This window comes from Cervus elaphus, chromosome 24 (genome assembly GCF_910594005.1).
Source record: "Cervus elaphus chromosome 24, mCerEla1.1, whole genome shotgun sequence".
In the NCBI taxonomy this organism is placed as follows: domain Eukaryota; kingdom Metazoa; phylum Chordata; class Mammalia; order Artiodactyla; family Cervidae; genus Cervus; species Cervus elaphus.
In genome coordinates, this window is record NC_057838.1 from 54,377,338 (window position 1) to 54,401,557 (window position 24,220).

The window sequence follows — 24,220 nt, forward strand, 5'->3', positions numbered from 1 at the left end:
TGCTCTCCCCATAAATGTCACGGCCACTGCCCACAGAACAGTCCAGAGGCTACAGCTTTTTGCAGCTTCTGGGGCTTCTCTGAACAGATAAGAAAATCCTGCCACTTGTTATCCTGGTTTTCTGACCCAAGGCCCTGTTTTCCCCTCTTACTCAGCTGTCTTACTCACCAGGCTGGGTGCCAAGTAGCTGGGCCATTGTTAAGAATCAAATCCACCCTCAGAGGGAGGAGGGGGGAGAGATCAGCCACCTCTGAGGGAATTCAAATGATTGGGACTGGGGCCCTTTTAAGTCTAGTTACAAAGAAAGGCTTTGAACTCTGGCAGCCTTGTTGGAAGAAGTTCTGAATTTGAAGGAATCCCAGTCATTTCATATGTTTGTACTGATTTTATATATATATATATATAAAGTGTTTTTTCCTGATCATCATCAAACTTCCCTAGTTATCAAATAGCGTGTTACAATCAATTCAAATTATATTCAAAGGGTGAGAAAAGAAGTCTCTCCCAGTGATCCCATCCCTCCAGGCAGCCCCCCAAGAGATCAGGGCTGCTCTATTGTTAACAATGGTCATGACCGTGGTCCCAATCAAGCTTGGCTAGTCCAACTTGTCTTTTTAACCCTCAACACTTCTCCTACTCACAGAAACCGTTTGAGTTTCGATCCAGAAAATACAATAATAATATAAAAGCACACTGCCCCTTCTCCAAAAGGAAATCAAATCTGCATTTCTTGGAGGTGGGGCCAGAATACCATTAATAGTTAAAGCTTTCCCGTTGGTTCTAAGGTCGCAGCCAGGGTTCAGAACCACGCAGCAGCCAGACCACACATGAATCCAATTACTCCAGAATCCCCACCCAGGAGGTCATCCCTCGTCCCTCTCTTTGACAGCGAATGAGCCTGAGTCAGACCCCAAGAGAAGTGAAGGAGGAAAGGGAAAAGAAAACAAGTGTGGCCTGGAGCCCCGTGCAGCCCTCGGCTATTGGGTCAAGCCTCCTTTCTCACAGACTTGTCTTAAAGTAATGAAACCAATTCTAAACAAAGAAAGGATGATTCTGCCAGTTCCTTGGAAGAATGATGCTGCAAAGAATCCGAAGGGTCCTCTTAGAACTGCATTGCAATTCTTTTTCTCTTTTAGAGAATACCCATGAATAATGGGTAATATTTTTGGACAGCAAGGCGATTAAACCAGTCAACCCTAAAGGAAATCAACCCTGAAATATTGGAAGGACTGATGTTAAAGCTGAAGCTCCAATACTCTGGCCACCAGATGCAAAGAATCGACTCATTGGAAAAGACTCTGATGCTGGGAAAGATTGAGGGCAGGAGGAGAAGGGGATGACAGAGGATAAGATGGTTGGATGGCATCACTGGCCCAATGGACATCAGTTTAAGCAAACTCTGGGAGATAGTGAAGGACAGGGAAGCCTGGTGTGCTGCAGTCCATGGGATGGCAGAAAGTCAGACAGGACTGAATGACTGAACAACAACATTAATAATGAACTCTTGTATACAGGAGTAGAAGGGTGTTGCAAGCAAGCCAGTCGATCACTGGAGAGGCCTGGGGCACTCCCATTTTACACATGGGTCAGAGAGATGGCGAGGGTCCCAAATGATAAATGGCCAGGCTGTGACAAGGCATATTCAAAAGCTAACGTCTGACCAGGCCAAACTCTTTCAATGACATCCTCTAAAATACCCAGTCAACAAAAGCCATCCACAGAGTAAAAGCTCACAAAATACTGAGCATCTCGGCTACGGTATCGTGCCCACAAGAGGCACAAACATCGTGGTTTACAGATGCCAAAACAGAGGCTCCCAGAGGCTGTACTATTTGCCCAGGACACAGGGACACTGTCCCAGTGAGTGGTGGGGCCCCAGGGGGATGATGTGGAAGGAAAGAGGGGCCTGGGAGGATCCATCTCCGCCTCCCCGTTACGTGAGCCAACCAGGAGACCCAGGGTCAATGCTTCCAAATTCTCATTTAACAAGAACACCAGACACCATGGAGGCCAGACCTTCAGAAAGGACACCCTGAGCTTCCTGCCTGCTTACTGGAGCCTTCGCAAGCTGGCAAAGCAGGCCTGCCAGCAACTTCCAGGAGCAGCCCTGCTCCTGCGGTTAGCGGCTTAAGTGGAGCCTCCAACAGGAGGCAGAAACCTGAAGGCAAAACCTGATCAGAAAGAACACCCACCCGTCTTTTTCCGGAATGTTTTATGAGCGATTCCAGATAAAATGAAATGGCTATAGTTACCGCACTCAGGACTTGTTTGACAGCCCACTCATGCACAACAAATTACCCTTTTAAAAAAAAAAAAAAATGGAAAGTTCACTCTATTTCAAGGTAAAAGGGAGTTTCGTGAGGAGTAAATCCTAAGGACTTGTCCCCCCTGCCTAAGCCCTCCCCCACACACGCACACAGTAGATAGAGGGCAAGATGACAGAGGTGCTGCGGGCCCAGGCGGAACCAAGTGTGCATATTTGAGAACTACTCTGAGCAATCTAATGAACAATTTCCACATCAGCCTCCCTTCCTCCCCAATTTATGGGCCCACTCAGAGCTGCAAAACAGTCCTGACACCCCCTTTGTAGCTCTTGGAGTGTTCGCTGAGAGCAGGCCAATTTTTCCAGGGCCTTGGGCCAACGGTGTAATCGCACGCCGCGTCAGAAGCTTCTGGTTGTTCTTCAGGATTCAGAAACCTGGCTGGGGGCTGCACATAGGCTGGGAGGCTCCATCAGGCTTCCTGTCGGAATAAATTCCTCTACACCCCACCTGTGAAACTCCATTTCCATTTATTACCAAAACTGGAGCTCTAGCTTTTCCAGCTGATGACATCACTGACAGGCTTCTGACAATGGCTCTGCGAGCTTAAACCTCCCGCTAATACCTAGCAAGAGCACATTCCTCATGAGTGAGGTCAGGTTAGCTAATTACTAATCTGGCCCCTACCCCGGCGCGCTAAACCACAGCCTAATGAGATGCCTCAGCAGATCTCTCCTAGGACACTCCTGAAGCTGCAAATAGCACCCTGCAGCAAACATGAAAACCCTGGGCATTTCTGAGCAGACAGCTGGACCTAGCCAGATTTTGCAAATAAAATACAGAACATCCAGTTACATGTGAATTCAGACAATCAACGGTTGACTGTGTGTCCTGTTCAATGACTTGTAACATGAGAGAACTGCTTGCCATTTTTGGAACATACTTCTACTAAACAGTTATTCACTGTTTATCTGAACTTCAAATATAATTGTTTTCTCTGGCAATCTTGGGGGACCACCACAGGGGACTTAACCCCTTCGTTTGACATCGGTTTCCTAAACTGTCAATTACACATTACAACAAATGTGTAAGTTGCTCTAACCCCCAAAATGTCAAACAGTGTGGGGGAAAAAAGGCACACATACCAAGGAGTTTTTAGGGAAAACAAAGGTTGGGGGTGGAATGGGGGCTGTTGAATTACCTATAGGTAAAAATTATTGCGAGCTTCCCCTGGTGGCTCACTGGCAGAGAACTTGCAAAGCAAGAGACTCGGGTTCCCCTGTAATGTTTTCCAGGTCCTTACCCCACCTTACCCCATCCCCTGGGGCTTCCCTGGTAGTTAGGCTGGTAAAGAATCTGCCTGCAATGCAGGAGACCCTGGATCAATTCCTGGGTCGGGAAGATTCCCTGGAAAAGGGATACCCACTCCAGTATTCTTGGGCTTCCCTGCTGGCTCAGATGGTAAAGAATCCACCTGTAATGGTGGAGACCTGGGTTCAATCCCTGGGCTGGGAAGATCCCCTGGGGAAGGGAATGGCAACCCACTCCAGTATTCTTGCCTGGAGAATCCCCATGGACAGAGGGGTCTGGCGGGCTACAATCCATGGGATCACAAAGAGTGGGACACAACTGAGTGACTAAGCATAGCACAGCACACCCCACCTTAAAGATGCCACAACTAGAAGCTGGATGATGCACTGTGAATGTGGTTCACGCCAGAAAATCATGGGCCTCCAGTCAAAGCAGCGACTGTCAGAAAACATCCTGGTTCTACACAAAACAGTGGGTGGTGGGTGATCTGCCATCACACATGGGTTCCACAGATACTGAAGAAGTGATTGACACAGAGTGAAAAGCTCAGGTAATATCTGTGGAATGAATCTCCCTGATTAGGACATTATTTCCAGAATAATGGTGATTCTGAAAGTGGCCAGTGGTAATCCATTCACTTAACCTGCTGTCAGCTTAAGTATACCCAGCATAGAAGAGCATAAATATATATAACTTAAAGATCTCCTTTCTTAAATTAGCTCAGTAAACCAAAATGTTATACACAGAATCTGTTAATGTGGACCAATACTCGTTCGTTGAACAGTGAAAAATAAAATCAAGAACATATATACTTGAAAATATATACTTAACAGGTTTTAAGTGAAAATAGGATTTAAATCTCTTTTTTAAGGACCAGAAATCTGTTCAATCAACATGCATCCACTGAGTCATCAGCCCTGGGTCAAGCACTCCACACAGTCATCTCCCTTCATGTGTCCAACAACCCTAAGAGGCCAAGACCATCATCATCCCCATTTCACAGACTGAGGGAAACTGAGGTTCAGAAACTTGGTCATACTGCTGCTGAGATGTATGGCTGGAATTTCAGATAGCATCTTTCTGACAGTGGGCAGGGGGCAGGGGGTGTTTGAACACTCTCCAGCCCTAATCTTCCTACCTCCAGACCACACAGTGAAGGAGCTGCTCAAGGTTCTAGACTGATTAGAAAAACTGTCATGCACTCCAACCCAGCCCTCACGTGGAAATCCCTCCTCGGCAGCTTCTTAGGGACCGGGGGTCGGGGAAGGGCCAGACCTTCCTGAGACACTTTTCCAGTGGCTCCTATTCAAACACTCCCTTCCTGGCCACCCAACATTTTATTTCAGTTAAAAAAAAAAACAAAAAACAAAAAAACAGCTTGTAACATGTGAGAATCGCCTGTCCAGTACAGAAGAGTGACTTTCTGAAATCAGTGGGATATTTAAGAGTCCCAATAATAGTCCTAGCAAGCAACTGCAGGAGGTGCTAAAAAATTATTTTAGTGAATATTTAAAATATGCCATACTATCCCTGGCTGCAGGACGTAAATACTTCTCAAGGGAATCATAAAAATAGGACCGTAAAGCTTCCAAATTTGGGAAACTGTAAAAGCCAATGTTTACAGTACAAATGGGAATGAACCTGCCACTAGCTACATTTTAAAAAATAAAAATTACTCCCACACCCATATAATTAATTGCTAATTACATAAGAGGCAATGTTGCCAGCTGGAGATTATAACCCAAGATGGTTTTATCCCCGCCCCCCTAACAAGAAGCTGATTAATGGGTGAAAACTGTTGGGGACCAAGATATTCATGCAGTCTCAAAGATCACTTGTTGCTTACAACAGGAGGAAGGTACTATTTCAATGGAGAGCTGGCAAACACCATTTCAATCAAGAGACGGCAGTGAGCATCACAAATCATAGGACAAACTGATGCAATGTGCCTCTTGGCATGATGCAAGGGAAAGCGCCCATGACCTTGGGAAGTGCACTTGCCACAAATGTTGAACTTGAATTTAGTCCTGAGGAAACAGTCAAATCTAAAATACGGAACATTCCACAGCCTCGGTTCTCCCAGTGTGGTGTGCAGGCAGGCAGCATTGGCAGCACCTGGAAGCTTACTGGCAATGCTAACGCCTAGGCCCCTCCGTGTCTTCCAGAACCAGAGTGTGTGCCTCACCAAGACACCCTCCAACTCTGTCATCCTCATGCACATAACATTTAAGAAGCACCAGTTCTACAAGACAAGTGGCCCAACTTCTTCCAAAATGGCAATGTCGAGGCAAAAAAAAAAAAATTTTTTTTAAAAGATGGGGGCTGTTCTAAATTAAAGAAAAGGCTGAAGTAACTTTGAAACCAAATTCAACTGAATAATCTTCATCTGGTTCCTGGGTTTTTTTAATTGACCATAAAGGACACATGGGATTTTATGTGAGGTATTATTATTGTATCAGAGCTAACTTCTTGGGTATGCAGTGACTTTGTGGTTAGGAAACTTGACCTATATCTTAGAGACACCTACTGAAGTATGTGGGAGTGAAGGGTCATGATCTAGGCACTCTCAAAGGGTTCCATAAAAACTAGGTCTGTGATGTGGACCCTTAGAGAGAGTGACAAAAGTATGTAAATGTAGAAAGACATTAACAAGTGGAGACTCCAGGAGAAATTTACATGGGAGTGCACTATACTGTTCTTTCATATCGTCTGCAGGGTTGAAAGTTTCCAATGAATTTGGGTAGGGCAAGAAAAATTACGTTATTGCTAAAATTAAAAATGTTTAAACAAGTCAAGTATTTGGAAAATAAACATAAGGAAAAAGTTCGTTACAACCCTGACTTTTGAGCATCTGTGTTAATTAACATGTATTAATTTTCTTGGCAATACAAGAAAGAGTACACTTTCTTCCAAAGACCAACTTTTCTCCCAGGTGTCAAAATATTTAAGAACAGTATCAATAGCAACTGCTTAGATTTAGGGAAGCTAAGAAAGTCTCTCATTTCATCTCCAAATGTAGAGACTGGTTTCTCAGGAAAAAGCTTACCAGGCAAAGGAAAAATAAATTTGAAACCGCTCTAGCTTTATTTTCAAATTTAATCCCTATAAGTTCCATCATTTGGCCATAAAAAGGGACTGAAGCATAGATATAACATGGGTGAACCTTGAAAACATTTTGCTCAGTAAAAGAAGTCAATCACAAAAAGACCACATGTTGTATGATTCTACTGTATGAACGTACAGAATTGGCAAATCTACACAGAGAAACAAATCTGTGGCTGCCGGGGCCTCGGTGGAGGGAAGCATGGGGAGTGACTGCTAATGGGTTTCTTTGCAGGGTAGGGGGCAGAGATAAAAGTGTTCTAAAATTCTATACTGGTGATGATAGTACAATTCTGTGAACATACTGAAAATAATACAGTTTGAAGGGGTGAATTTTGTGACATTTGAATTATATCTCAGTAAAGCTGCTTTTTTTTTTTCTTTACATCCTATCCATTACTCCAGACTCTAAGTTCTGCCTCATCCTTCCCAGCAGAAGGCAGTTACAGGCAGGACCAAGAAGAAAGAAAAGAAAAAGTGTTAGTCATTTTGTCGTGTCTGGCTCTTTGTGACCCCATGGACTGTAAGTCCACCTGGCTCCTCTGTCCATGGGATTCTCCAGGCAAGAATACTGGAGAGGGTTCCCATGCCCTTCTCCAGGGCATCTCCCTACCCAGGGATCAAACCTGGGTCTCCTGTACTTCAGGCAGATTCTTTACCATCTGAGCCACCAGGGAAGCCTTAAATTTAAGACCTGACCAGGCAGGACTAAGACAAGCCAAATCCCAGAGGCCTGGGACCCGGTGGTCTGGGATCTAACCTAGCCACAATGCCCTGTGTGACCTTGAACACATCCTGTCCCTCTCTGAGCTAGCTCTTACCTTCCAGCCTGTAAACTCAAGATCTGACCAGAAAGCATTTCAAGGCGCTCCAAGCCGCTCTATGAGAACCAACTACAAGTTTTTCACCACTGTTTTACACAGCACAGCCAGTGAACTTTCACGGACTCAATAATAAAACTGCATTCAGTTCATCCAAGATCGAGTTTCAGGTACACAGAATTGCGTTACTTCCTTTAGATGACCTTGGGATTGGAGCATGGCATCTCTATTCATACTTAGTATCTGGGCTCAATTCAAAAGACATAAAGACAGAGGAGAAAAGTCATTTCCAACAATGAGCAAGGATTTTTATACAAGCTTCCCTCAACACATTTTCAGGATTTCATTTCAGCAGCACTATTATGACCCTCCACCCCCAAGTGTTAATGCTGGAGGAAAAGGCCAGCCAATGACCTATGAATTCAGTAATTAGGGTTTTTCACACCTAGTAAAGGTCGGTTTGGCGAAGGGACAGCCCTTCACTCAGGCTCATCCCTACAAACTGATTTCTCATCTTCTAAGCAGCAGGAGCCAGACACTGCAGCCACAATGGACAAAACTCTCTGCAGGGCCAAAGGCAACACGCTGGAAGTAATCACTGCTGATTAGTGTTTGGGGAAATCCTTGGCCTAAGCACACACTTTGATTCAGTTTTTCCAGTCGAAGCCATCCCAAGTCATGCCGACTTGGGCCTGGAAGGAGGAAATTCCCATTCATGCCTCTCAGACGGTGCCGTCTCCTCGGCAGGAAGGAAGGGCCCATGTTGGAGCTGACAGGAGTGCTCAGAGAGGTCCCGAGGTGCTGAGCCTGGGCGGTGCTTCCAGGCAGGAAGCAGGCGACCCTGTAGTTGGGCTGGAACTCCGTCCAATGAAGTCTAGCTTGGGAGACAGGCCCTTGACACTATTTATGTCAACAACTAGGATGCAGAGAGAAGGCTTCTCAACCAGATGAGAAGCATCTATCTGTCCCTCCTGGACCATCAGCCTACATCACATCTTCTCCTACACAGGCTCCACCCAGATTTGTCTTAAAGGGCCCCAGTCTCAATCTCCAGAGCTAAAGGAACTGGGGTGGGACCTCCAATATGAGCTGAATCACATTCTCCCTTGAGGTCTCTGCACATAGCTAGACTGCGTGAAATGGAAACAGTCAGGAGCCGTGGGGCAGTCGTGATGTGTGCAGGGCTCGTCTACAGAGAGAAGGAAACAAAAGAGACTCCAGGGAAACAGAAACCAGAGGCAGCCTCTGTGGCTTCCTGATTCCTGGTTCCAAGTTTTCCTGAGCCCCACCGCAGGACTGCCCCAGGTCTGTGAACCCACAGCTGTCTGTAAGGGTCACTGGTTGCTTCTGATGCTAGGCCTCAGGTGGGGTAGATGTGACAGGTGCCCCTAAGCACAGAAGTTGGTTCAGAGCTAGGCATATGTGACTAGAGGGGTCGTCAAATCCTGGGACTTTATGGGAGTCACAAGCAACAATCCTGTCTGCAGCTTTCATTCTCTCTCTTTTCTGGCTGGACTTGAATCCGGGAGGCCAAAAGCTATTCTGCCCCCACATGGAGCCCAAAAGGACCAAAAGAGATGAGAAAAACAAACCCTGTTGACTCTTTTGAAGCTGGGGACCCAGCCATGTTTGGGAGGAGCTCTACTATGGGACTTTTGAGTTCCTGGGCAAAGTGGCTTTTTTTTTTTTTTAAAGTAGCTTCATATGGGTTTCTACCACACACCACTAAAAAATAAAAAAAAAACTTGATAAACTTTCCTGACAAAAGAACAGTTTTATCACTTTAACGGGCTCAAGTGAGTTTCTCGCACTTAAAAGAGTGGTGCCTGATACATCACGAGAATGACTTATCTGGTCTACACAGCTAAAGTGAGATGCACATTTTCTCAATATTACTCAACACTGCAGAGAAAATTCCGTGAAATTTCCCAATTCCGTTCCAGTCCATCAGAAGAACTGAAGAGAAGTCTAATGACCTTCATCAACAGAACAACATGATCCAATCCTCAGCCTTCTAGAATGAATTCCCTCCCAGCACCATGCTAGCTGCCATAAATATTCCCAGCATTCAATCACCTGTAGGGTAAGAACCTGAGAACTGCTTCATGGCATAAGATGAAAGAGAGGATAAACCTATAGACACGAAAGTTCCTACAAGGGGAACAAACCACAACAAAGACTAATGAGACACAATAATCAAACAGTGAATGCAAATCGGGAGTCCAAGAGTGTGAAAGAGGAGAGTAAGTTCTCTACAGCTGCATTTCCAGGCCAAATTTAGAAATCAAGCTGGGAAGGGTCAGAAACTGTTTAGAAGTCAAGAAGACGTGTTCAACCTCGGTGGCAGAAAACCCACAGAAACCAAACCCAGGCAGCTTTGCCAAGAATGCAAAATAGGCCTGCACCTGTCAGTCCCATGGAGGGTCAAGGAGAGAATGGGGTCAACTGGGAAACTGAAGAAATGAAATGCTTCACCTAACTGGCCACAGAAAGAATCTCAGGAATGCTAAAATCTCTAACCTCTCTAATGAGGTTCTCTGAAAAGAAAGCAGTGAAGGCATCCAGGGCAACGCAGCGGGGTGAGTCCCTTATGGGGCTTGGTTGACAGTGTGTGTGGCTGGGACCACCCAGCCGCTGACACTCCAGACAGGCTGTGAGGTCTCCTAAGGGAAGCCAGCAAAGACAGCCATGCATGGATTTGTGAGGTGGGTTTGTAAAGCGCAGCCCAGAGGATTCTGGACAATCACACTGCGGCTTCAGCCTCAGCTTGCTACAAGGAGGGTCCATGGATCCCAAGGCTGCAATCGAGGCTGCTTGGCAAAGGTTCAAGGCAGGTAATGTTTGTTTTCCAGCTGAAGACTGCCTGAGATACCAAAGCAGTGGGAGTGGATAAGCTCCCTGTTATTTGGAAACTAAGTTAGGAATGCAAAGGTTGGCTTAGACCTCATGGGCTTGCCCCATTGGTGGTGTGGTTTGGGCGGTGGGGAGGCTTGTTCAGGAAAAGCAAGGAGTCACACCCTACCGAAGCCTGCCAGCATCCCAGCCTGGATATGCTTTGGCTCAAAGACTAACCAGGCACCAGGGGCACTGAGCGGCCTGAGTCAGATGCACACAGCTGACAATTCATCTCTAGAGATCTTTGCTCACATGCCTTCTTGTTTTATAAATGACAATAATCTGTATGGCCTCTCTTCTGAAAACAAACAATACAACCTCACTCTGTTACAAGTAAAGTGATACTGAATCAAACTAAATTCTTTCCTCCACAAAGACATCACACAGAGCTCTGGTCTCCAGAGTTTCACAGACTTGGTGCTACTAGCCCAGGCTCAGTCACTTGCATACCAGAGGGGTGATCTTCATTGGAGCTTCAGGTTCCTCATCTGTAAAATGGGGGTTAACACTATTCCTCTGACTGTGTGCGAAGACTAAATGAGATGAGGCATAAAAAGCCACCAAGTACATACTAGGCACTCAGTCACTATGGTTAGTATTCAAGTCACATCCTACCTCACTTATAAAGCATAATGCTCAAGCTTTTTTTTTTCTTAAACAAGCATGTATCTATTTTGCAATCTAAAACAATGAAGATTTAGAGAGAAAAGGAAAAAATCAAATACACTCAACCTTCACCTATGAAGAGGAAGGAGGGGGGCATATGTTTTAAAGAAGCTGTGCCCTGAGATCTAAGTCCCTCCCTCCCCATCAGGACTTGCATCCAGAGACGAGGAGGCTGCCCACCCTACTGAAGGAGAAGGCCAAAGGCTCCAAAAGACTGAAAGGTAAACAGCCGTCAGGCTGCTGGTCAGAGGCCAGTTCCATGGGGGTGGAATGCAGCTGTTTACTCACACACCCCTCCAGATTCAGCGACTGTCCTATTGGTTTTTGCTCCCTGGGTCAGAGTGTGCTATTATCCAATAAACACTAATCCTACAGGCAAGCTGAAAGAAGAGGTCAGACATCCCAGCACAGCCTGGAGTTTTGCTGTGGCAGAGTCCCAAGGATCTGGCTCACTTCTGGAGCATCTCTTCACAATGTGAGATTCCACCTCCTCACTGGGAACATGTGAAGTGTTGAACAACTGAGGTCAAACCCGGAAGCTCCCCACCCACCAATAAAACACGGTATGGTACCATTCTGGGCAAAGAGAACAGGCAATAAACTGACTGGCATTCTTTCAAGGGCAAAACAGAGTGCTTCAGAATCCTTTGCAAGGAAAAGAAGCCCCAATATGTTTCCAAGAAGTCTGATAAGTTTCCAAGAAAGCCACTGTGGTTCTAGTTTGTTGCTCAGCAACTTGAATTACAGTAGAGGAAGTCTGGGAGCTTTCCAGGTGGCTCAGTGGTAAAGAATCCACCTGTCAGTGCAGGAGACACAGGTTTGATCCCTGGGTTGAGAAGATTCCCTGGAGAAGGAAATGGCCACCTGCTCCAGTATTCTTGCCTGGAGAATCCCACGGACAGAGGAGCCTGGTGAAATACAGTCCGTGGGGTCACAAAAGAGTCGGACGTGACTCAGTGACTAAACAACAACATAAGTCTAATAGGAAATATCCTACATGGGAAATCAAGGTGTGACGGTGGTAATCGAGTTCCACCCAGTCAGACTAGCTCAAGGCCTCTGGGCATCACTTTTCCCATCTATGAAATGGGGGTATCTGCATCATCAGGCCTTCCCTAGATGTAAATTACAAAGAACAGAGACCAAAGACATCATTTTCCATTAGAGTTGACTCAAAGGTGGAATCACATTTCTATCACTTTTTTTTTCATCTATCAAATCCTAATCTAACCAAGTCCTTCCTGTCAGTCTGGCTTGCGTCAGGCACTCAGTTGTACAATTCTTGCAAATCCATGGACTGTAGCACACCAGGCTCCTCTCTCTATCCATAGGATTTCCAAGGCAAGAATACTGGAGTGTGTTGCCATTTCCCTTCTCCAAGGGATCTTCCCGACTCAGGGGCTGAACCTGTATCTGCTGTGTCTTCTGCATGGCAGGCGGATTCTTGACCTGCTGAGCCAGCAGGGAGTCAGAGGCAGTGAACTACTGAAGTCACATATTATCCACTCACTATTCTCATGATCCTTAAACAATTCTTACTTTTGCAGTAAACAAAGGCACTATATGGGAGGCTGGGGTTAGAGTATCAAATCGTCCAGCATCTCCGGAGATCTGTCTCCTCCGGGTGCTATGCTCCTGCTGAAACTCCATTTCCAAGAAAAGGCAGCTTTTCCCAAGAAGGGGCAGGACACATGACTGAGATGAAAACTGCTAGATTTGGGGTTGGTTCATGAAGAATCACCACACCCCAATTCTAGGCAGGTCTCGGGCTCAGAGTGTTAAACAAGCTCTTCAAAAATGTAGTAAAACTTGTTTCCATGGATTTTATTTTTGGAGTGACCTATCCTTTAAGGCAAGCGATAGTGGTTTTCTATTTACGATTGTGTTCTACAGTTTCCTTGTGAAATGAAAGAACGTAAAAATGAGTAGATGTAGGGAATTCCCTGGTGGTTCAGTGGTTAGGATCCTGAGCTTCCATTGCAGGGGCCATGGGTTTGATCCCTGGTCAGAAAACTAAGATCCCACACGCCTTCAGGTGTGATGAGGACAAAAACCAAACAAACAAAACAACAATAACAACAAAATGAGTGTATATTAAAAAAAAATGCAGAAAATAATCCTGGCTCTCTTAGCAGGCAGAAATCATGATGGTAATATAAGAAGATCAAAGGACTCTGAGGCTGGTCTGGTGGAGGGCTGTGGTCATAAACAGCATTGTGGCCATTTTATGAGACTTATCACAATTTGTGTGGACAGTGCTGTGGGAACACAAGAAGAAACGATGACCTCCACACGGGGGATTTGAAGACAGATTCTCTGAGGGAAGGGGCACCGGAACTGGTTCCTAAACTAAGAGGAGAAAAATGAGTGGGGACTTGTCTGGTGGTCCAGTGGCTAAGATGCCAAGTTCCCAAAGCAGGGAGCCTGGATTCAATCCCTAGTCTGAGAACTAGATCCCACATGCTGCAACTAAAACCTGATGCAGCCAAATAAATAAATAGTAAATAAAATAAATATTTTTTTAAAAAATGAGTGCTCAAACAGAAGAGGCCAAGGTTCGGGCTGTGAAGGACAGCATGCTGTCAGGGTAAGGCGCTCGGGGCAGCTGATGTGAAAACTTAGGCCATCACCAGCAGCCCACTGGGCACAATGGACTTTGTAGGCTCTTCACAGAGCAAAATTCAAGCCATTGTAGATGAAGCGGAGGTCAAGTTCAGGTAGTTTCCTGGAGACAATTAAGGACTAAATGGTTACCCGGAGCACCACACCGCAAAGGGACTCGAAAGTCAAGTCTGGGCTCATCAGGAAAGAACACTCTGGGCACCCAGCAGTGTCTGCCGAGAAGAGAGAAAAGTGCAGTCCGCTAATTGCTGCCCCTGATTCTGGATCAGTGCTCAGAGCTTGCAGATGAGGAAACGGAGGCCCAAGGGCAGGGCTGACAGAGAGCACAGTCAGAAGAAGAACTAGGTGTGCCAACTCCGCGTTCTTCTCATTTTGTGCTCTGAAATCCCCTTTCATCTGAGTCAGAGCATGCAAAGCCACGGACTCATTATAAAGAACAGCAAATCTGCTCTTGGGTCTTGAGTCAATTAATTAAGAGGCTTAAATTTATGGGTCCAAAACAATTACACTTTGTAGCATAAGGGCCCTGGTGAGATCACCAGAGAGAAAAGGATGGTCTCATTTGAAAGTACATCATGGTAGAAAGTTAATCCCAATAAGACTCATTCCCAAGCTGCCGCCTCAGGTCACGTATGTTGTGCTGAGCCAGACATCACATGTGGTCAACACATCTGTCCAGTGACTAGGGTGGTCTCCTCTGGCTGGGGCTTTGATAAGGGAACAGTCTTGACTGTCCAATGAGGAATTCTCGAAGCTTCCACCTTACACCTAAAAGAACCTTCCAATCTGGAATAACACTCAAGATGACTGAGGCTGCCGGTCTGTCAGAAGTCCAAGCCCCAGAACCACAATCTTTTTTTCATTTTTAATTGGGAAGAGTCACCAAGGCTAAGCTACATTTTCCTCTCCTTCAATGAAGACTCTGGAAGGTAATCAAATCCCATATTCCTCACTCATTCCTTCTTTCAATTCTTCCCCTTAGAAAGGGGAGTAGGGTGCCTCTTGCAGCCATTTTATACCTTCTTGAGATAGCACTCTAACAAACCTGCAATACCGAGGGTCACAAATGATGTTAATTTTTAAAGGCATGAAAATTATGTCATTTAAAGCCAAACTTTATTTTATATCCGAGTCTAATTAACACCTTTTAATTATACAGATAATGTAAAAGAAACCTCAAGCACGCTACAATTTATGCTTTTTTTTTTTTTTCCCCTATTTGATCTGCTTGTGAGGTGAAGAGGTAGTCTTGCTTCAAGGGGGGACAAAAGTGATCACTCTAAGTCACAGGCCACATAATACCACAGCCAATGATACCAGTTTCATGAAATGAAGGAGGTTTCTAAATAACAAAGAGCAACTTAAGGTAGCAATGATCCAGTATGAGAAACCCCTCTGAGGTCCTTTCTCCCAGATGTGGGGGAAGACAGGACATGTGATCTAGGTTAAGCCTATCCCAACAACTCTCTGGCCAGTGATTGGTTGAGAAGAGGGCAGATGACATAGACTGGTCCAATCAGAGAGAACCTCATGGATTTCCTGAGACTTCCTGGACCAGGGCCTGCCTCTGGGAAGCATGGGTGTGGCTGTGGGGGCCAGGAACTGCTATACCAGCCTGTCCATGAGACAACAGAATCTTAGAGAACAGAGCCAAGGTTCTGACAATCCAGAAACCCCTAGCTCAAAATATACCTGCAGCCTGCCCCACTGCTGGACTTTCCAGCTGCAGGAGCCCATGAGCTTCCTTTTTGGATGAGCCAGGATTATTTGGGTTTCCTATGACATGGAACCATACACATCCTCACTGATATATTTGCTTTCAGTCTGTTTCTTCTGCTTCCTGGCTATGTGGCAAGTCACTAAACAGCTCAGTGCCTCAGTTTCCGCATCTGTAAAGAACAGATAATATGTACTTCATAGGGCTGTTAGAATTCATGAGATACTTGATGAAAAGCACCACTTAGCAGTCTCCAGCACACAGCAGATGTTAGTTCTCCTACCTCTCCTTGAATGATGGCTTTGAGACACTCTATTTCATCCTCAAGAAGCACCCACCACTTACACCATGGTATAAGGACTTCAGGGACTTTTCCCTATAAGTAAACTAGTTATAGAATCTGTTGACAGTGAGAATGAAAACCTTTGTGGTGGAGGACAGATAAATGAAAAGTGACTAAAGCCACAGCTGCCTTTACCAACTAGCTTAAAAAGTACTCTCTTTTATGGGGGAAAAAAATCACTTCTTGTGGCTAGGATGTGCAAGAACTGGAACTCTCATACACTGTTGGTAGAAACGGAAAATGGAAAACCTGGAAAACAGTTTGGCAGTTTCTTAAGAAGTTAAACATATACCTACCATATGATCCAATCATTCACTCAGGAAAAAAGGAAATATCTGTCCATATATAGACCTGTACAAAGTGCTCATAATAGCTTTATTTGGAAACAATCCAGACATCATTAACAGAACTACAGTATATGCATAAAGTGAAATACTGCTTAGCAATAAAAAGAAATGAACTGTTGACGCATGCAATACCAAGGATGAATTTCAGAATAATTACACTGGCTGAAAGGAGTTTGTGTGTGTGTGTGTGTATTTAAGTATATACTGTAGGGTTCCATTTATATAATATTCTAAAAATTGTAAACTGACCTCCTAACAGAAGGCAGATCAGTGACTGTGTGCAGATGGGAGGGAGGAATTACAGAGATGCAAGAAATTTTGGAGGCTGGAGAGGTATGTTCATTACCTTGGTTACGGTGGTGGCTTCACAATGTTTCACAATGCGGGTGTGTGTGTCTCAAAACATATCAAACTGTACACTTTTTTATACAGACACTCCGATAGAGACTCAGCAAGATTTCTTTCAGAGCAAAATAGGGAAAACATGGCACACGACTGATGTTTAGAAGTTGAGATTTTGCCCTTAGTTCAGTAGATACAGTCATTTCTATCACTTTTTAAAAACATTTGTATATATACATTGCAAAATGATCACCACAATAATTCTAGTTAACATCTGTCACCATACACAGCAACACAGTATTATCCACTATAGCTACCATGCTGCATCCCCAGGATATGCTTATTTTATAAGTGGAAGTTTGTAACTTTTGATCCTCCTCACTCATTTTGCCCACCCCTCAACACTGACCTCTGGCAGCTATCAATCTCTTCTCTGTATCTATGAGTTTGGTTTTTTATGTGTGTGCAAATAAGTGTGTTTTCTTTTAAGATTCCACATACAAATGAGATCAGATGCTATCTGACTTATTCAACCTCAAGGTTCATCCATGTTGCTGAAAATGGCAAGAATCCATTTTTTAGTGCTGAATATGTGATGTACATATATCACATTTTCTTTATTCATCTATTGTTAGACATTTAGGCTGTTTCCTTATCTTGGCTATTGTAAATAATCCTGCAGTGAACATCAGGTACATATTCCTTTTCTGAGTGTTCCTGCTATCTTGAGATAAATACTCAGAAGTGGAATTATTGGATCATAGGGTAGACCCCCTTTTAATGTTTTTGAGGAACTGTCATACTGTTTTCCTATAGTGGCTACAGTATCCAAGGGTTCCCTTATCCCACATCCTCACCAATACTTGCTATCTCTTCTGTTTTTAGATAATAGCCATTCTAACAGTTGTGAAGTGATAGCTTGTTGCTCCATTTCCCTTTCATCTTTTTTGGGTGCACCTTGGGGCACGTGGGATCTTAGTTCCCCGATCAGGGATGGAACCCATGCCCGCTGCAGTGGAAGTGGAGTCTTAACCACTGGACCACCAGGGAAGTCTGTCACTGTGGTTTAGATTTCCATTTCCCTGATTAGCGATGCCAAGCATGTTTTTACATACTCACTAGCTGTTTGTATGTGTTCTTTGGGAAAATGTCCATTCAAATCCTCTGGCACCATTGTCTGGGGTTTTCTGCTTTTGAGTTCTTTATATATTTTGGATATTAATTCCATATCAGATCTAGATTTTGCAAATATTTTTTCTTATTTGGTAGGTTGCCTTTCCATGTTGTTGATGGTTCCCTTTGTTATGCAGAAACTTAACAATTTGATGTATTTCCATTTGTTCATTTTTGCTTTTGTTGCCTTTGAATTGTACACTTTTAAACGTGTCATTTGTTATATGTTGGTTATAACTCAGTAAAGTAATCTTTTTTAAAGTTAAAAATTTCTGAGCTTATACATTCAGCTGCCTGGAACACCAAGACCACAGCCTCTGTAGATAGGAACCACAAAACCACAAAATAGATAAGCTTGATTTTGGTCATAATGCAAAGGTGTTCTTAGAAAGTAGCTAACTGGTAACATTCATTTCATCATCAAACCATCCCCAACTCTGGACTTTCTCGCCTGCTTTTAAGGACAATGCAAACATACCAGCAATCCCTTGAGATAGCTCCTTGAGAAATACTGCCTTCACTTAGACAAAAAGCCATTGACTAGAAGCTCCCAGAGGCAAACATTAGACATTCTCTCTGCCTTTGAGAAACCCAAGCCTGCCGTGTTCACAAACAATGGAGGGGCCTTACATTCTAAGGTTATGAGCTCAGGAGTTTCAACACACACTTGGGGAGTGGGAGGGTAGAAGCCTTGCTAAGTGTAAATGTCTTTTGTCTTAATATCATCCTGACATCTTGAGAATGATCTGTTTTCTTTCTAACAAGCTAGGCCCAACAGACAGACAACAACATCTTTTAACTTCCCTTGATCATTTTCAATAATACAATGTACTGGCACTGAAAGTATGTGTGTGAAGTTGCTCAGTCGCGTCCCACTCTTTGCAATCCCATTGACCATACAGTCTATGGAATTCTCTAGGCCAGAATACTGGAGTGGGTAGCTGTTCCCTTCTCCAGGGAATCTTCCCAACCCAGGGATCGAACCAGGTCTTCCACATTGCAGGCAGATTCTTGACCAGCTGAGCCACAGGGGAAGCCCACTGAAAGTATAAAAGGGAAATAATACACACACACACAAAGGCAGAAGAACAATACAATCACCATGCAACTGAAGAACTAAAATGTTACAAAGAGTGGAAAACCCCTGCACATCCCTTCATGACTGCACCCCTTCATCCCCTACCACAGGCAATCACTATCCAAAGTGTGATGATAACCATTCCCATGAACAGAGCTCTATTTCTATTATCTATGTAAAACTTTATATAAACAGTATCACAGAGTGGCTATCTTTCTGCCGTTTGCTTTTTCTTCTCAACATTGTAAAAACTGATGCAGGGTGATTAGCCTGGAGATGCTGCTGATGCCTGTGACCATTCAATTGACCCATGTCTGATTTAAGCTACAGATATGATGGGCACTTCTGGGCCAGCTCAGATCTTCTCACTGGAACCACTTGTCTATGCAAGCACAGGTCTCTTCTTTTCCCTTTTGCCCCTCCCCCCGCCCCAGAGTCAGCATGCAACGTGCACCCAGAATGGAAGTTCAAAGGAATTCATGTCTCCATTTTTAAGGAGACGGAGAGAAGAGGAGCTGGTGGGTCTCCAGCTTCCTGTCCTTCTCCAGGTAGACAATTCTAGACGCGTTCTGTACGCTCCTCAGGAGATCCCAGCAGAACTCAGTCCCTGCTGCCCACAGCAATGACCTTGATAATTTACCTTAATATTGGTTTCTCCGCCTCCTCTCTTCCACTCATCATCCCTCCTTCCTACTTTCTGGGATCATCCTACTCCCAGAAGGCACCTCGATCTGGGGGTAGGTCCTTGTGTCCAGCCGATTCTCAGGAGACCCCAAACTAAGCAAAGTTATAGCTTATTCATTTTTATTGTTCTGTACTCCATTTTTATTGACATAATTTAAAAGGATATGCCCTTTATGATGGAGTGTTATAAGAAATCAAGTTTTTAAGTGATACTTGATGACAAAGAAAGTATCATCAAATTATGAAATACAAAACTACATCCAGTCTGGCTCCTAAGCTATTTATAATGTGTTATATACATATAGGTGAGAAAACCAGAAGGGAATAGTAACAATTCCTTGGTTATCTATGAACAATGAGGTTATCAGCAATTTTTCCCCTTTTACTATTTTTAAGCCATTTTCTCACCTCTGTGCAAAAATGTATATTACTCCTAACTAGGAAAGAAACAATAAATACTTTACAAATTATTTCTATTTTACAAATGATATGCAATCAGTAGGATTCCTACCAAAAGAATCAGTATGAAGGCAGAGGTCTTAAGAAGACAGGATAAGTAGAGATGGTTGGATGGCATCACTGACTCGATGGACATGACTTTGAGCAATCTCCAGGAGTTGGTGATGGACAGGGAAGCCTGGTGTGCTGCAGTCCATGGGGTCACAAAGAATCAGACTGAACGACTGACCTGGACTGAACTGAATGAACTGAGGAAGGATAAACAGTAGGAAGGATCTGAGAGGGAGCAGAGGGTGTGGACATGACCCCTGGGTATAAAACAAAGGGGCTGAGGGAGGTAGAGAGATGGAGCAAGAAGCCTGTGGAATAAGACACACATCTTCCCCGTCATACTCCTCCTTCCTCCCAAGCAAGTCCCAACCCCTGATTCCACCTCCTACAACAGGCCCACCCAGCACCCAGCCTACTTTGTCCTTCCTGGAATAGTTCTGGTAGAAGTCTGGATAGAACCTGTGCACCTTCAAGGAAATGACTGTGCACTCAGCTCTGAAAAAGGCCTCATGGTCTCAAGACAAACCATCCTGCTTGCTAGATATGGACTCAAAAGTAGGCATGTGATCTAATTTGGGACGATGGGACATAAGGAGGATCTGATACCACCTTCTGGGAAAGTTGCTCTTGGCTTATAAGAACCCCCAGGAACTGCCTCTCAACCTCAAAGGAAGAATTCTCTGCTACGGGAAAACACAAGGGGTATCAGTCTTAGGAACAATGAAACCATGAGAGCAGAAACCCCAAGAACCTAGGTTCTTGATGACATCACTGACTCACTGGATCCCAGAAACCCACAACCCACTGTCTGGACTTGCTGACATGACACAATCAATTTTTTGTAAGCGAGCCAGTTCAGGGTCCCATTCCTTGCAACCGAAAGGATTCTAAATGCCCCATTTTCTCCTGAGGACTCATCCATTTTTTTTTTTTTTTTAATTTTATTTACTTATTTTTGGCTGTGCTGGGTCTTCACTGCTGTGTGGGCTTTCCTATAGTTGTGGCAAGCAGGGGCTACTTCCAGTTTCTTTGTGAGGCCTTTTTATTGCGGTGGCTTCGCTTGTTGCGGAACACAGGCTTCAGTAGTCATGGGCTCTACAGTTTCCTTAGTTGTGGCACATGGGCTTAGTTGCTCTGTGGCATGTGGGATCTTCCCAGACCAGGGATGGAACCCATGTCTCCTGCATTGGCAGTTGGATTCTTTACCACTGAGTCAGAGAAGCCCGAGGGCTCTTCTTGCTATCCATTTCATCCATACACAATGTCTTAGGGGTCCTGACACCATTTATCCCAAACCTAACACCAATCGGCACCAACAAACCAAACCCCAAATCTGATGTCTTCCTTCACCTCACTCACCCACCAGCCTAGAGCAGTAAAAACCTGACCCTTTCAATCAGAAAAGTGTGGGATTGATTGCCTGACCACGCTTTCCAAATACTTCCCATGTGGCAAGTACTTTACTCATTAAATCTTCACACCCACTCTTGCAGGTAGAAACTATGATTATCCTCAGTTTACTGGTGAGAACACTGAGCACTAACCGGGAGAAACCATGTAACCCAATACTACATCATACAGTAAATGCCAGATTCAACCCCAGAGCTGCCTGACTCCCAAGTCCTCACTCTTAACCATGAGCTCCCCATTCCCAGAAACCCAAGGGAGGCAGGTGGTGTCATCAACTAGCAGATGGATGAAAAAATCTGACTCAGCCTCATACCCCCACTACTTAAGAGCATACCATCCATTCCTGGAGACTAGCCAGAGGTAATTCAGAGATCTAATCCTGTGTTCGTCTTGCTTTGTAGGAACTATGGGACATGCTAATCTGAGGGGAAGGGAGCGTACTACAAACAGTGTATCCGGCATATTTGTTTTACTTTGTCTACTGACAGGGACTCCAAGAGAGTTTCAACTCAAAGCAAGCTTTAGGGAGGCAAAATTGGTTATCATCACATAAAGGGTTACTGTAAGAACTATGACACAATTTCAACTAGGATACAATAGTTGAAACAATGTATCATAGTTCAACTATGATATAATTTCAATATATTTCGTTTCTCTAGAATTATTCTGGACTTGTTATGTGCTCAGTCACTCAGTCTTGTTCAGCTCTTTGCGACCCCATGGACTGCAGCCAGACAGGTTCCTCTGTCCAGGCAAGAACACTGGAGCAGGTTGCCATTTCCTACTTGAAGGGATCTTCCCGACCCAGGAATTGAACCTTCATCTCTTGCATCCCCTGCATTGGAAAGTGGACTCTTTACCACTTTGCTAACCTGGGAAGCCCAGAATTATTCTGGGCTGAAATAAATTTATCGTTCATTCAAAACACTCAAATTCTAAAAAATCATTTTCTTAGCCACTCTTCTAAGCCCCAATCCCCTTTATGCTCCCAGCCTCCAGCATAGCTCCCGGCACACAGCAGAGGCTCCACAAGTCTTTACTGAACAAAGTATCTATACATTACTACTCTGTGCTACAGGTGAGAAAATTTTATTCTCTGTAAAGCAATTATCCTTCAATTTAAAAATAAATTAATTAAAAACATTTTTATTCTCCTTCCAATTCTTTCTGAACTCTTTGGAGTAGGTCAAGAAGAAAAGTTCAGTGTGCTGTAGGTGACTTTGAACACCTCTTCACCTCTGGCTAATTTTCCTTTTAACTAAGAGTAGGCCTCCTGCTGAGAACAGGCAACAGCACCAGCTGGGATTTAATAACACTGTTTGGGGTTTATTTATGGTTACCTTCGTTTACCTGGTGACACACTGCTTTTCCATATTATGAAAGTCTCCTTTCCAAATACATTTGTTTTAAAAGTGAGTCAGTCAGCTTCGGGGGAGGGGGTGATGAGTGAAAATGGAATAAGAGACACAGGAGATGGCAAAAAGAATAAAGGTGGTTCCTTTACAAATAACTGAATTTGGGGAAACATGGGAATAGGCCAGATCCCCCATTTTACAGATAGGGAAGCAGGCTGAGAGGTCGGGGCTCTCCATCCAGGGAAGACAGAAGCAGGCCTAGGACTAGGATACAGCGTCTGGTCCTGCCATCTGCCTGGGACCGGAAATCCTGACAAATCCAACTTGCTCTGGCCCTTTTCCAGGACCAGAAACTGGTCTCCAGATGCAGAGCTGATCTTACTGATAACACCTAACCGATGGTCAACTTTAAGAGCTGGCGAAAAAGAAACAAAAGCCATTGTATAATGGTTTAAATTTTTGCTCTGTCACATGGAAATGGTACCCAGGCTGACTTATATCTTCCCAGTATCAAAACATAAAGACCGGGCTTCCCTAAGTGGCTCGGTGGTAAAGAATCCACCGACCAATGCAAGAGACAAGGGTTGGATCCCTGGTCTGGGAAGATCGCATATGCTGGGGAACTAAGCCCATGTGCCACAGCTACTGAGCCCACGTTCCAGGGTCCGGGAGCCACAGCTGCTGAGCCCAAGTGCCCTAGAGCCCGTGGTCCACAGCAAGAGGAGCCACTGCAGGGAGAAGCCCACCCACCCCAACGAGACAGAAGCCCCCACTGGCCACAACAGGAAAAAACCATGCAGCAGTGAAGACCTAGAACAGCCAAAAATAAAGAAATAAAAATAAATGCAATCATTAAAAAAAATAAAAATCTGCACTAGTCACTCACTCAAGTAACCCCCCACCCCCAACAACTTCTATCTCTGGGAAAGGTGTTGGGTGTTCCCTGCCCCCACAAAAGATGACCTAAAAAAATGACACTCCCCAAAAGTCAAGTATTGGAAATGTGGCCCAACAAAGGACACGGCAGGCAACTGCACTCAAGGGGTAACTGGGAGAAGCAGGTAGTTACACGAGACACAGATCCCTTCAGCCTGTCTGGGCCAAGACCAGCATATCCCCGACAAGAACTGAGAATGCTGCCTGCCCCCAACCTCCCCCATCCCCTGGTCTCAGCAGCCACAGTTTGCAGTTGCCAGCTGCCTTCCCTCACCCAATTTGGGCAAACTTGATGCTGTTTGTACAGGCTGGTGTCACCCCAACAGTCCAGCCCCCAAGGACTACTGTAAACAACATTGGTGGCTCCATAAGAAGAGGTTAGATAGTGCTGGGTTCAAGACCACACGCAGGGCAGCACAAATCCTGACAAGTGGTTCAGGCAGTCCCCTCATGATCCTAGATGTCAAAGGGCCAGGACTAGAAGAGAAAGAAAGAAAGTGGTGCCCAGGGCCAGGTCAGCCACCAAACCAGGCTGAAGGAGTGGAATTGGGGCTGCAGGAGCAGCTAGGATAACCTGCTTGGCTTCAGAAATTGTTCAAGGCTGTCAGCATCACTTCCCCTCCAGCACAGCTGGCTTCTCTTCATCC

The 24,220-nt window shown here is 44.7% G+C and overlaps 1 protein-coding gene and 1 long non-coding RNA gene across 6 annotated transcripts in view; one reads left to right on the forward strand and one right to left on the reverse strand.

Moving 5' to 3' along the window:
• The window catches only part of FLNB (filamin B), a 136,665-nt gene that overhangs the window by 98,012 nt on the left and 14,433 nt on the right, over positions 1-24,220 (reverse strand). The gene's annotated exons all lie outside the window — the stretch shown is intronic.
• LOC122682517 lies at positions 10,216-11,530 on the forward strand. Its single transcript, XR_006337406.1, has 3 exons — positions 10,216-10,329; positions 11,205-11,277; positions 11,432-11,530. It is a non-coding gene; the product is annotated as an uncharacterized LOC122682517 (long non-coding RNA).